Here is a 15,635-nt window from a genome sequence, read left to right on the forward strand (position 1 = left end):
AGAAATTTGAATCTTGGGCAGATTGATACAGAAATAGAGTTGATAACATATGAGAGGTCATGCCCTAAGGTGTGTTATTATCCTTATTACCTATATCCCCATCCCCCAGCCCCTGACACATATGACTCCTAAAAGTTATATCAGTATAGGAACATCTGCTGTTCCTTGAACATGCTTCCTGGAAATTTCAAAACCTACCTTAATTATCTAAATGAGCTTTCTAACAAAATACATATTTCCCTGAGGTGAATATTTTCTACTGTTATATTTCAAAAGATCTAGTATCCTAAGGATGTGTTAGAGCTCTTTATACATATAGGCACAATAGAAAACTGCCTCATTTGTTCATAGGATACTAACCTAAACTCTATCATATTTCATCATTCTAGTATCATTTTTCCTGTCTTTTGATCTAAATCATTTCACCTCTTAGTCTTCCCACACTTTATTATTTATTTTGCTGAAGTTCAATGATCATTAGAGTACAGATCTTGTTTCTCCAATAACTGTAAGCAGAAAGGAATAAGGCAGGTATGAGTGAAGATCTTAACTATATTTTATCTATGACAACCTCACTGAAGAGAGGAATCAAGCTTTGATACTCTGAAACATATATATATATATATGAGTTCATGTCTGAAATTTACAATATTATACATTCAACTAATCTTTTTCAGATGTTTCATGTATGCTAATCACCGTGTTATGTTCAGTGATACAAATGTAAATGGCTCAGTTCTTCCCATCAAGAGGTTTTGAATCTCTTGCGAGAGAGATGTAATTTGGTATGCTGCCAAATACAATAACCTTTAGGTCAAGAAACTTGATGTCGGATTCACAGTATCTGCCAGCTCTCACTAGTTTGTGTGCTAGAAATCAACTTTTTCCTTCCTTTCCTTAAAAACTCCTTTTTTTTTTGGTAGATGTATTTGACTTGGTCTATCACTGTCATCCATATATTTCCAGTAATTTTCTCCTCTGAACCGTAATATTGATTTATACAGGATGTGATTTATCCAAGTGATTAATACTCAGAATACCAGAATATAGCTATGTAAAATAGGAAGCTCTGACTATGGACAATGGCATTGTCTATAGTCAGGGCTTCCTATTTTACATAGCTATATTCTGGTATTCTGAGTATTACTAGTGAAGAAGAACTCAGCAATTTCTGAAGCTTCTGCCCAGATCTTTTCCTTCATATCCTTGCACCTTGCTTCTCCCTGTGTCTGCTACAGAGCTTTGGTTAACAGAGGTCTCTCGCCATGTACAGATGGTGGTACTATTCACTCAAGTTGTGAGAAAAGGTAGTGTGAAATCAAAAGGCATCCATGGTTCCCAGGGGCTCTTCTCAGGAGAGGACAGAAGGAACTATCAAAGGTCATAAAAATAATCACAAAACATGCCTTTGTCATAGCTGACTTCATGGAAATAAAAAAAAAGAAAGATATTGTATTAGGACTTGATATTTTACTGTAGTATTTTCTGAGCTTTAATTTCCCTGTGATATAATTGCTAATGGATAAAGCTGGAACATTTTGATAATATTTATAATAATGAATTCCATCACTAGTTGATAGCACATCTTGAAACCACGGTTTAAAATCAGTCCAATCTCTGCTCAAGGAGAAGTGGTTTTCTCTACATTTTCCCCACCTGAAAGTCAGAGGAGAGGTGGTGCCTGTAATTCCAGGATATCTTCAGCACCATCTTAATAGCCCAAACAATACACTTTTCAGTTTCCTTAATCTCCACTTTCTATTCCTCATTCCCTTGAAATAATGCTCGTCTCTGGGAGTTGAGGCCCCAGAAATAGCTGTACAACTTCAACTGTCCACTTACTATCCCCTAGAGACTGTGAACCAGTTCTGCTCTTTGCCCAGTATACCAAAAGATCCTCTTATTTTCATCTTTAAAGGAAGATAAATGTGTTGGTAGACTAGTTATTACTGTCACTAGAAATAAGTATTCAAGCTAAAAAATAATGGGGAAGGTGAAATTTGCACATATTTCAAATGGATCTGGACAAAGCCCTAGAAACAGTGCTGAAGGGAATAATACAGTATTGTCACTAGGGCTAGATCAGGTGACTTCTCTGTAAGGGGACCTTTTTATCCCTGTACTCATTTCTAGGATCCTATTATGATGGAAATGGACTTGGCAAATGAACTCCAGATACATCCACACTTTAAAAGTCATTTCATAATTGCTTCTAATCTGACCATTGGAAAGTATAACCACCAGATAAATTTTACCATCTATCTCCATTATAGAGCTTATAATTATTATGAAAAGAGTATTTTCTGCATATTTCTTTTTATTGCATGATATCATGAAATCGTGCCTATCTTGGGAGAACTAAGTTGTAGTCTGCACATTTCCCTAATTAAAAATATATTCCTGGTTTTCTTTTTCATGCTGAGAAGAAAAAAGTCTTATCAAGAAGCTGTTGTTTATGATTTGAGGTCAAATGTACAAATATATTTTTAGGGATCATTAAAATAGTTTAATAGGAGAGCAATACATTTTATTATATATGTAAGAAACATCTATAGCAGACAGTTGATATACCTACCATACAGAATAGATATCTCCTCAAGTGGAATTCTAAAATCTAGTTTTACCTATAAATTCCATGGAAAGAGTGGAGAAGAGCAGAGAGCTATGTAGCAGAGGCACTAGACAGCACTTTGAGTGACACATCAGTGACTGAGGTCCCAACAAGAACATTCTCTTTGTTTTGGCAATGTATGATACTTTTCTCTGATTTATTCAATTTAAATTATTTCTGTAACGTCAGAGAGGTTAAAACATTTCTAGCCAAGCCCATTGAATGATCTGTTGGATTCTTTGATTTTTTAAACGGTAGAGTTCACAATTTAAAATGCCAACTTCAGTCATTTTCAATATACTCACAGAATTATGCAACCATCAGCACTATTTAATTTTAAAGTAACTCCCATTTCCTCCTTCCCCAACCTTCGGCAGACGCTAATCTGCTTTCTTATTTGTATTTGTCTGTTCTGAACTATTCATATACATGAAATAATAAAATATGTGTTTTTGTTTTTTTTGTAACTGGGTATTTTTACAAGTGTTCAAGGTACATCTGTCTTGTAGCATATATCAGTACTTCATTCCTTTTTGTTGCCAAATAATATTCCATTACACAGATGTACCACATTTTGTTTATACATTCATCAGTTAGTGGATATTTGGGTTGTTTACCTTTTTTTGCTATTATGAGTAATTCTGTTATGAATCTTTATGCACAAATGTTTTTATGGAAAACTGTTTTTATTTGAGAATATACCTAGGAGTAAAATTGCTAAATTAAATTGATATTCTATGTATAACATTTTGAGGTATGTCAAGTAATTTTCCAAAGTGGTTATACTGTTTTATAAACACAGCAGTAATGTATGAGTGTTTCAATTTGTCCATATCTTTTCCAACATTTGTTATTATTGATGTTTTTAATTTTAGCCAATCGTAGTGGGTATGAAATGATATTTTATTATGGTTTTCATTTATATTTCCTTAATGACTAATGGTGTTGAGCATCTTTTCATGTGCTTATTGACTATTTGTATATCTTCTTTGGAGAAGTAACTTTTCCACTATTTCCCCCATTTTTAATTTGATTATTTGTCTTTTAAATTTTGAGTTATAAGACTTATCTGTATATTCTAAATATATAATCCCTTATGAAATAGATAGTTGCAAATATTTTCTCCCATTTGGTGGGTTGATTTACACTTTTCTTTGAAAAAAAAACTTAAGTTTGTGCGTTCAATTTATATTTCTCTTTTGTCACTTGCTTTCAAGATTCTCTCTTTGTCTTTGTCTTTTGACAATTACTTTATAATGTGTCTAAATATGGATTTCCTTGAGTTTATCCTACTTGTAGTTTGTTAAGGTATAGATTAATATTTTTATCAAATTTGGAAAGTTTTTGGCCATTATTTCTTCAAATATTTTCCCCCTTGTGTCTCTCCTCTCCTTCTAGGACTTTCTTTGAGTACACTGGTACACTTGATATTGTTGCACAGGTATTTGAGGCAATTCTCATCTTTCTTTTTTTTATTTTTCCTCTCTTTTCCTTAGACTGGATAATCTCAATTGATTTGTCCTCAATTTTGTTCTTTCTTCTGCCAAATTAAATCTGCCAATTCCTTATGGTAAATTTTTAATTTCAGTTATTACAGTTTTAGAATCCAAAATTTCTATTTGCTTCTTTTAAAAATAATTTCTTTATTGACATTGTCTACTTTGTGACACTTGATTTCTCATACATTCTTTAATTATGTGGACATCATTTTCATTCGTTCTTTTAACGTATGTGTGTGTGTGTGTGTGTGTGTGTGTATATGTGTGTAAAATATCCAACTGAAAGCCTTTTTCTAGTTATAAATTGAACATCTGCCTTCCTCTGACACAGTTTCTGTTTCTGTTGACCTTTTCCCCTGGGTAGTGACCACATTTTCCTGTTTCTTTACATATCTTGCAATTTTCTTCTGAAATTGGACATTTAAAATAATATAATGTAGCAATATTGAAAATCAGACCCATCCCAATCCAGAGTTGGTTGTTGTTGCTATTTCTTGTTGCTTCTATTTTTGCTAATTTTTGATTTAGTGAAGTCTCTGGACTAATTATGTAAAGTTTGTATTTCCTGTTGTGCGTGGCTATGTAAGCCTTTGATCATTAGTCTTAGCAGTCAGCTAGTAATTGGACCAAAAATTCCTTAAAGACTTAAGCAGAAAATCTTCTACCATTTCTCAACTGGCTCTGTGTGGCGTTGGGATGTGCCTCTATTGTTCTAGCAGTTCAAAACTCTGAGTTAGCCTTAACCTCCTGCTTTTGTAGAAAGTCAAATCAGACAGAAATGAGAGCTAAGGGCTTTCTCAGTTTTTCCCAGATATGTGTATATCCCAATGCTTGTATATGCCCTTTAAAATTCTGAAGAATGTGATAGAGCTTGTCAAATTTTCTATTGACATATGATTTCTCAGATCTTTCTTTTAAGTTTTTTGACAAACCCATTGTTTGCCCAACTCATATCACCACTTCAGGTGTCTATGATATTAAATAAATTCCTTTTATTTTTCCCCATAGATTCTGGACATAGGCCTTCTCCACTGAGTGAGCTCTGAGTAATGTCAAATAATGACAAGGGGCTTTTTCAGATAGTCATCAGACAAGTCACATAGTAACAATACTTTAGGGATGGGGCTTTTTGAAAAACTCTAATCCTGATACGCTCCCTTTAGTGGCTGTTAAGCTGAATTTCACAGCTTCCATATTTTCAAGGCTTCTGCTTTTTAGCTACTGCAGACCGAGAGAGAAAGTGAATGAGATAGGCCAAATTAAAAAACAACAAATTTGCTATTTTTAGTTCAATTGAGCCTTTTTCTTGAATAAATGCAACTCAGATTCTTGCAAATATTCATTTGCATAATCCTCAAACACTTGATTTTGATTATATTTGCTTGTGTTCTGTTTGCTTTTCCAGAGCAGCAGATTTTTCAGTTTCTTGTAGCACTATTTTGAAAGTTCGTCCTGGACTGTGGGACTCTTACATTTAGAGTTCCAAAATCATTTTAACTATATGGGTTACCAAGTCAAAACCAAGGGGCTTATTGATCTCTTAGTCTACCTGGTGAGTTTTCTGAGATTCTAAGGGCAATAGACCCATCTCTAGCTCTTTGTTAGTTAAACATAGAATCATGAAAAATTGCCCTATTATTGCAATTATTCTGAATCCTTCCATCTTTTGGGGGCCCAGTTATGTTAACATTGAATAGCCCCACAAGAGGAGGGCAAATTATCACTGAAAAAAAATATTGATAAGAATACTATAGCAACTTAAGAGAAAATTACAAATCCTACCATTTTGACTCTGGGAATTATACTTTAATTAGCTGTACTACATTTCTTCCTCGGATAAATTCTGTTACACTAGAGAACATGGTTGCTAATGAGCTTTTGAGAGGAATAATTCTAAATTACAAAAGCATCCTACTCTTCATTAAAAAATGATCAAGGTCCAGGCTCCTGTTTTGGTAATTATACCCTAATTATGCCCTAATACATAATACTATTCATTATGGTAAAAGTCCCTTCATTATCTTTGCTTATGAGTTCATGAATATCTGTTGATACCCAGGGGTTTACTCCCATTTAATTATTGAAAGCTTAACACATCTTCCAAGGTGTCACTAAGTATAGTGGCACTTTTTTCATAGATCTCTTCACCTGTAAGTGAGATGCAGCCTGAGATAAAGAATGCTAGGACTTTATTTTAACAAGAGCTCAATTTTAATGACATGCTGCACAAATAAAATAAAAAAATAATGTCATTATCATCATCGAGAAAAGATACACATATCTCTGATGCAGGTTATTTTTTTGCAGTCCTCTTTGAAGATCTTTAAAACTTTGAATAGAATAAACAATAAAATCTAGTTTCAAACAGAACATAAAAAATTAAGTGGCTTCCTTATATGTTTAATTCGTAGTGTCTTCTTTAGAGCTTGCCAACCATTGCTTTATAAATGTCTTTTTGTTCTTTATGTATCTGAGTTCTACAAGCATAGTATAAATTTATTAAAGAAAATCTCTATGTTCTTTGATGTTTCAATTTCTTCAAGGGTGATCAGAATATAATTCAGCTCACTAAACTAGTTTGTTCACGAACTAGAATTTTAAGAAAATAATTGAATAAAATTAAAAATAATTTGGACTAGTTAGACAATTAGAAATATATGTCCTCTATAGCCTAGGTTCTGAATTAACTTTAAATTATGCTGAAATCCACCATTTGGCAAACCTTCATGCCTTAATATTACAGTTCATATTACTATTAGACCTAGGGACCACAATAATTTTAAACAAGATACTTTCTATACTCAGGAGAGTTACCAAACAGAAAAAAGATAGGCCTCGCCTTAAACATTGCAAATATTTTCTTGACTGATTTCCCCATAGTAATAGCACCCTCATCCTAAAACAGCCCATAGGGGGTGTGGCCACTCTCTTCCAATGAGTAATCCGTTAAAATTTTGGCACTTACATCAGTTTGACAAAATTTGACCCTGTGGACTAGCCCCTTGGTTAAAACCATTAATACAGCACAGGAAGAACGAAAACAGTGACTTCAAGAATTGAAACCCATTACATAAGACCTGGTTAGAAAAGGAACAATTATGCCCACTGTTTTGATCTTTTTAAGCCCAACTTGGTCTGTTCGTGGACCTGGAAAGAATAAATAGTACCTCACAATCTTAATGCTGTGGTCCCGTCTATTAGGACCCTCATATACACAATACTATTGGTGTAACTAATTCCTGGCGATCAGAACCTGGTAGGTTCTTGGCCATCATGTTCTGTTCAGTGTCTGTTTCGACAGCTTCGTCCCTGAAGTTTGCCTTCTCCTTCAAAGGGATACAATATAGCTTTAACCAGCTACCCTGGTGCAGGCCGTTAAACAAACACGGAGAAATTTAAAAATATGGTATATCTACGAGGTTAGTAAAATACTTAGATGGGTTTCCAGGCTGCACTTTTTTGGGAGGAAACATTTAGTGATTTTTCTTCTGCCCTTCTGCCCAGATCTTTTCAGGCTTCACTCTGAGGGCCATCGAGACTTATCACTGGGTTAAAATTATTGGCTTCGCTCTAACTGGGAAGAAAACGAAGGGAGAGGATAGAGAAGGCTGTCGTAAGGGGATGAGGAGAGGAAAATCTCCCATCTTTTCATCAGCGCCTTTCAGATCTCTATAAGACTCAGATGAATCTCCTTGTAATAGCACCATTTAGTTCCGAGTGTTAGCATAGTTGACAGTGATCACTGTCTCTAAATCCTGCTCAATGATTGGTTCCTACTCTATGATCTGTCTAATTTGCATACATGATAAAAATAAACTAAGAAAGCATTCTATTTGTTAATTGTAGAGAACTACGCATTCCGTGCATCGGAAACACAGAAAAAGAGAGAAATAGCATTTTCATGAGTGCGATGTTTATGAAAGGCTTCACAGGGAAGACAGTTGAGCAACATCTTGAAGAATGAGTAGGAGTTCACCTCATTTGCAAGAGAGGAAATTGAAGCATCAGAAGGGTGTGAGAAATGCACAAATAATTAGAAACGGCAAGGAATTTGGGTTGTCTGGGCATCTCTCTGTGACTTGGGGGTGGGGGCAGTGAGCAATAAGGAGTTAGAAAGGACATAATGGGGACTAGAGGGGCACAGTTAAAGAGTGAGCTTGATTAGGGCCACAGCAGAGGTAAAAAAAAAAAATTCAATATCAGTGTGCTCCTGGTGGTGTTTTTAATACTGGAAAACTCGGGCATACCGGTTAGTCCCTCACCCCAATCCCACCACCCCCGGGGAGAGACATCTCTAGTGAGACCAGTAGAGGGCGAAAACCCTTTGGTGAGACTGCAGTCTTTCTGCCTGCCTGGAAGTTTACAATGTGTTTGTCTCCATGGAAAGTCCTTTCTACCACCTGAATGTAGGCTTCTGGCATTTTCTTAGCACCTCCATTGGGCCAAACTGTGAATGGAGTTCTAGATCTATTAAATGATGCCCCCTTCCCCATAGCCTTGCCCAGTAAAAGACGCAGAAAGAGAGTAAAATTATTTTAAGGGGCTTAAGGTATAATGGTCTAGGTAGGTCCTTCCATGAATCAGAATATGCGGCAAGGAGGGAAGGAAGGAGGGATGAGAAGTGTTGAGTATGGAACTATCCAGCCTCAAGGTTTAAACTCGTTTAGTATTAAGGTGGGGAATCTTTTAAAGCCAACTGAATTCTTGGATCCTGTCTTTGTCATTTATATATTGTGTGATAGTAGAAAACTTAATATCTGTAAAACGTGTTTTATTCGTCACTGTGTTGGGGAATAATAATAATGGTACTCTCTGCATAGGATTATGATGAGTCCTTGATACAAAATATGCAAAATAGCTATTTCAGTGTTTAGCACAGAAGAGGCAAACAAAATTGGCCACTTATATGACTTGGTTTTCTGGTTGATTTCTTCTAATAATAATGAGGGTCTTTGAAAATATTTCTTCCAAGAGGGAGAATAAAACACACGAGAGCTCACAGTGCTTGTGGTTGACCCTTACTTAGTTTTGGGTCCCCCGGTGGCCCCTTCAGGCAGAGCCATGAGCAGCCTCTGCCTCTGTTGGAGAGTCTCTTGCTGTTCCACCTCATACATGGTTGCTTTCTTTCCTTCCCTCCTATCATGAAGCTTAAAATGTAAGGTAATCTGATTAATATAGGCTATTTGGTTTTTAAATCTTTTGTTCATTTTTATTTTCATCTCTTGTTCACTTTCAATAAACAAAATATTAACCAAAAAATGAAGATTGCAAGGGCCTGCCAAAATTTAAATTTTCCATGCTTTATGCTACCATCTATGTGGCCAGGGGAAACAGTATATGGAAAGCAGGCACATTTCTCTTAGAGTAGTTACTGCTTAGGATAACACTGTGCTTTCCTATCAACAAAAGCCAAGGTGAAGTCCATTAAGAAAATCTGTTTCCTAAAAGAAACTTTACTTTGTTTTAAAAGCATTAAACACTGTCACACTTTATGAAATGACTGCTAATTATATTTTTGTTTTAGTCTAAACACAAAGCCATACTTTTGCAACAAATTGGTGAATTTTTGGGTTGCTAAATCGTGAAGTTATTAAAGCAAACTGTACTGTTGCTTTTTTCCCCTCACTATTATAGTGTAAGTTGCTTGTTTATAAAACACAGGAAATAAAGCCCATAAAAGCCTGAGTTGCTTAGTAAACAAAGATAATTTGATTACAAATTAGAAGAGCTTTTGTTTTACAGTTAAACGTATTGGCAGATAAACTTTAACCTTTTGTAGAAATGGATGTCTCATTTAAAAAGAAAACTTTATATTGACTTGAGTGAGAAAATGGAAATCATTAGGTATTCAATTGGTATACGTGAGGGGTTTTTACAAACCGTGGCTTATATGGGGCAAGTAGTGTCAGCATCATTTGTCATAGTGAAGGTTTTTTCTTTATTGCTTCCTCTGGCGTATCCTTTAGACAACTCTTTAATCATCACTGTTGATAAAAATTGATCTAATTAGTAAATTAATTTGGACTATATTAATTGGACAGTAAAAATGTTTTGTTTTTTAAAAAAAAAACTTCAAACATCTATAACTTGGGATTTCTTATCAAAATTATACACATAATTTAGGACTCAGGAGAGTTCCCATGACAAAAGAATCAGTTCTACCCAACTGAGCATTCGATTCTGTGCTATCTCAGAGTCCTCGCTTATACACACACGGGTGAACATTTGTCTTCCAAACTGAACAAAAAATTGTTAATTATTAATTAACAATTGGTGGTGTTACTAGATGGTGATGTTACTAGATGACCGAACTTAGCTTCTGTTAAAATACTGGCAACCTTGGAAGAGTTTCAGAAAATACTGTTTGCTGTGCTTTCTATGACTAATGAGGTATTCTGTAATATGGTGGCTGAGTTAAAGATGTGGCCTAGATATAATTGTTTCATGCATACATCATGCAAATAACCTTAGCTGAGTACCTTCAAATTTAAGATTTGGGATGAAATAATAGCAAGGGAGATATTTTAGCTATTTTATTATTTAGTGTAGCAGAGGGTGCTGAAGGAGAGAGGTATAGCTTATCTTCCTTTACTTTTTCTTTCCTCTTCTCTTCATCCTTTAGAAAAAAAGTCTTCAATATCTACCAGATCTAGTATGAAATTGAGTGCTAAAAACGAAATATGTAATAATTATAAGTAATCTGTGCCATGGGATAAGGTAGTAGAAGATAGACATGGAATCACTTATATGTAGCAAAGCAAATCAATAGCATTAAGAGGTCGATAAAGGCATGAGAGTCTAAAAGTAAAAAACTGTCTTTGGAAGTTGTAGGAAATTGTCACATAGGAATTGATATTTGATTTTAATCCTGAATGGTGAGTGATCAGATACTAGGTAGAGTAGTGGGAAAGAAAGTATTCTAGGATTAAGCAGCAGCAAGGTTAGACGGATGACGTGACTGGATACCAGTTGAGAGGCTACTGCAATAGTTCAATATGAAAGCCAGAAATTTAGACATAGAAATGGAGAAAAGAGGCAAAGTTAGAGATTTTCAAAGGTATCCTTGGCAAGACTTGGTGTCCTCTTAGAAAAGTTTATGGGGAGAAGGGGGCATTAACGATAACTAAGTTATCTCATTTAGGTGACTGGATGATGGTATTATCAACTGAAATTGAGAACATGAGGACTTGGGAATTAGGTGGTTTGAGACAGTCTGCTGTTTAGCCAGTTTGTAGTGGTTTGCTTGTTTCAGTTCTTTATGGATGGCTGCCATTCTGATTATCATCTCTGATTAGTTGAAACCTGTGATGCTCTGGCTATAAAATATTTTAAATACTAAGCTTGGGTCAGTATTATAAATTAGATTTAGACATGTGAGTAAAATTTTGAATGTATATTGAACATGGAGTTGAAAAAGTCTAGAGAGAAGTTGAAGACATTATTCTGGAGTTTGGGATATAACTCAGGACTGATCTGACTCTATAAATTTAGGTTTCTAGTCATCAATTTATAAATTGTGGTTGGTACCACTGTTGTGGATGAACTGTACAGGAGACATGTGTTTCATTCTGCTGAGAAGAGGCAATCTCCTTGCCTTTTACCATGCCCACTCCCAGATTTCCACTAGATGTGCTCTGTGAGCTACTTTGACCTCCAGTCCAATAGCAGTTCTCCTAGCCGCTATTGAATTTATTTGCCCCGAGCTGAATACCACAGACTGCCATTCTAATTATGTACTTATATTTACCATGAAATCATTTATCCTGCCTACTCCCTAAGCAAGCCTTTACCTCTCTAATCCTAGCTAAAAACACATTTCTCTGTTCACGAAGTGACCCCAGGGTTCTTCTCTTTCTGGCCCAAAGAATCCTAAAAGTCCTATTGATTCTATCTCCTTGATAGTTCTACAATCCGTTCCTTCCTTTCTTTTGTCCACACTAAATATCTTATTTAAGTTCTTTACTAAGTTTATTTTTCCCATATGAATATTTAGTTACTTCAGCGCTATTTGTGAAAATAATTTCCCAATTGATTATTTTACCTTGATTGACATTTTGAAGTCAGTCCTCCAGATTTGGTCTTATTTTCTCCAACTTGCTTTTGAAAAATGCTCACAGAGTTGTGTGTTTCCATAAACGTTTTAGAATTTGAGAATTTGTGCAAAAATCCCTGTTTGAGCTTTGATTGGATTTATGTGGAGTTAATGTAATAATTGTTTTTGAAAATGTCATTGCTCCCCTGAACACAGACTTCTTAGTTTGCTTTTTGCTTGACTTCCCTCCTGATCTCTTGGGAATCTAGCTGAATGATATTATCTTTACTCCTTCTTCTCTGAGTGCTCATTCTTATTAATTTCCTTCATTTCTTACCTTTTTTTAATGCTAAATTAGTGAGCATTTCTATTATTTCTTTAAGCTTTTTCTCTATTAATTATCTGTATTCTAGTGTTCAGCTAGGATAACTATCTGAATAACTACAATGTAAATATCTAATTCCTAATCTCTCCTATAACTGCATTTCCAACTGAATGTGGGGCCCTAGATCGAGAATGACCTGCTGAAACTTCAAATTTAAAATTTCTGGGTCTCCATATTACATCGATCGTATTTTTATAGATTTTATCTTTACCATTTTCTCTCACATTTATTATAACTGCACTTCCATTCCCACTTAACCCTCCCTAGATGCATGATCTCTCTCCATCCCTCAGCTTCTTTCTCTTTAACTTTGGCCTGACTGCCAGATTAACTTTCCTAAAGCTGCACTCTCACTATATCATTCACTTGAGTAGCATCTTATGATAGCTCTCATTACTTGCCTAGAGAAGACACAAATTCCTGAGTTTTAAGTTTCAAACAAGCTAAACATGTATAATCTCTTTTAATCATCATAGCAATTATGTCATTATCCTAAATTTACAGATGTGAAAATTAAGATTTAGAAATGCTGAGTGGTTTCCCAAAGCTACAGGGCTACTAAGTCACAGATAGTCCCACCCACTCTAATAATGACATCATTATACTCTTGGTTAGGGCAATAGTCAGAAAGAGGCTGATGTTCACAGCAGGAAAAAATATATATGAGTTGGGATTTCTGTCTATAGTTAATGCTGTGAAATGTAACTAACTAGTAGCTGAAGGAAGACATCTTTTTTATCTTTTTTGAATCATGAAAGGACCTTGAAATTCAAATCCAGTATCTTTCACTAGTCTGTTTTATTTCAACAGATACAAAAGGCTAGGTCAAATTAACAATGAAATAGTAGGGAGCATTAGTAACATAAATGTATATGTAGCTCATGAATAATCAATAAACTCATCGTTCTGGCTCCTCTTCCTATTAGCTTTTTAAATATTCATTGTACTCAGGAGATTTATAAATTGTCAAGCAGTGTCTTTTCTCAGAGAGATATATATATATATTATAGTCAAAATAGAAAGATTTACACTTTCCTCCTATGATCCTTAGTTTGTTCTAACTGGGATCAGACCAGAAAGAAGAAGCAAGGAGTCTTTAAAAGATCACAGGCTGATATATTTATATAAACCTATACTGTGCAAATACGACATTAATGGCGTTGAGCTCCAAAGCAGCAAAATGAATAATTCCCTCAGAGTGTGTCACCTCCAGTAAGTCAAAGGTTTCTTTTGTTGTAAATAATGAGAAATTAAAATGAAGAGTCACTGGAAAAGGGAAAGATTTGAAATACAGTAACACTATAATTTTTGAAAATGGATCTATCTTTGTAAGCAGAGAAAAAAAATATTCAAGTAGTAAAAAGACTCAAGAAAAGAAACCAAACCCTGCTTATTAGAGAGGACCGGGAGATCTGTGTTTTCTCAGACTGGTATTTTCTTCCCTTATAACAAAGAAAAAGATCAGTTTTGCAACTGACGATGTAGGGATAATCATGCAATACAGACACCTTTGTCAGATTTCTAAGTAATGGAAAATGTAAAACAACCAGGTATTAATGAAAAGGAATAATAGGCTCTGGTGCTTAATCCTGGACGGTGGTTATTTGCCAATGGGTGGATTTGGAGTGGCTTACAAATGGGGAACTGCAGAAACAGAATGAGTTTTCAGCATCATTCGCAAATGCTTTTGAGTGACCAATGGAGAAGCCAATAGCAAATGTATATATAGTGTAACATAGTACTAGATTCACTACTACCATTGTGAAGTTTGAAAGAGTTGAAAGGAGGAAAATATTATCTCAAAGAGTAGTTTGTAACACATAATACAATATTGTACTGACTTTTCTCCCAGGAGGTAGGTCATGGGTTTCCTCAGATCAGTAATTTACAGATTCCTGAGAGAATTGTTCCTTCTCTTCTATAGTCATGCGTTTGGAGGGGTTGCTGCCATTATCAGGAATGGCTGTTACAGCTTCTCACATGGTCTGTAGGAAAAGAGCAAGGCTGGTTGTGGAAACTAGGTGTTGAAGATAAAAGTGGTGGTAGAGTTTTCTGATCTTTTCTCACAGAAGTCATGTCAATACTGTTACATTCCCTAGTAGACAGATTATAAAATGGCAGTAGCAGTAGTAGTCCGACCTGTAATCCGTCTAAAGCATCCCTGATGTTTCAATGCCGAATTTATGCTTGAATGCTTCTTTTGAATACTATTGCAGTGGTATGGTCATTTTTGACCTAGAGAATTTTGAAAACTGAGAAAAGGCTTATATCAAACCAAAATCCATCCCCCTATGACTCCTGATAATTGGCTTAGCTTTAGCTAGTCAGAGAGCTGTTATGTCCCCCTCTTAATTTTTCATTAATCTTCCAATACATACTCTAAAAACACCTACTTTCAATTACATCTTTAATAATGTTAAATTTTTCATCATGCTTGTCTATTCTTCCAATATAGAAGCATAACTAATATTTTATATAGTTTTAAGTTTCATGTCTTTTATGAAGTTTCTGAAGACCATTCTAATCTCCACTGGAAATTCTTTCATTGAATCCTAGAAAGTCTAGTGTAAGGTTTATATAACATAGGCTTTGTGACATAGATATTTGGAGTGATTCATGCTGGTTTTCATAAAATCAAACAATACACTTCAGTAGCTTTACATAGTAGCTGTTTATTTTTCAAAATCCAATGTGGTAGTTGCCGGTTGGGTGTTTCTTCTGGGAATCACTTCTCCATTCAGTAACCAAAGAATGCAAGCTGCTTCTATTTCGGTGACTCCCATTCTGACTACAGAGCTTCCATGGCTGTGATAGGAGAATTGACGGATCATTAAGACATGGGAGTATTTTTACAAGTCAAGGTGGAAAATCGTATATATCATTTTCACCCACATTACACTCATCGCAATAGTCACATGGCCCTACTTAGTCCCAAGGTGCTTGAATGTAGTCTTCATCTGTTTCCAGGAGGTGAATTAGATGATTTGGTCATTCCCTGGCATTGTCTCTGCCACACATCGCCCCTTCTCTTCAAGCACATACAGTTCAGCTCAGGGAGGCAAGATGACCACAGCAAATGAGAGTATTAACAAAAAGGTATTAACATTT

General features: G+C 35.2%; 2 long non-coding RNA genes across 3 annotated transcripts in view; one reads left to right on the top strand and one right to left on the bottom strand.

Moving 5' to 3' along the window:
• Nucleotides 1–15,635, top strand: part of LOC120609113 (uncharacterized) — a 463,755-nt gene that overhangs the window by 377,379 nt on the left and 70,741 nt on the right. The gene's annotated exons all lie outside the window — the stretch shown is intronic.
• LOC120609111 (uncharacterized) overlaps nucleotides 15,180–15,635 on the bottom strand; it is a 193,390-nt gene continuing 192,934 nt past the window's right edge. For both annotated transcript variants that reach the window (XR_005654673.1, XR_005654674.1), the window contains one exon: nucleotides 15,180–15,332. This is a non-coding gene — a long non-coding RNA (uncharacterized LOC120609111). The remainder of the gene's footprint in view (nucleotides 15,333–15,635) is intronic.

Source organism: Pteropus medius, unplaced genomic scaffold (genome assembly GCF_902729225.1).
Source record: "Pteropus medius unplaced genomic scaffold, Ma_sr-lr_union100, whole genome shotgun sequence".
Classification (NCBI taxonomy): Eukaryota; Metazoa; Chordata; class Mammalia; order Chiroptera; family Pteropodidae; genus Pteropus; species Pteropus medius.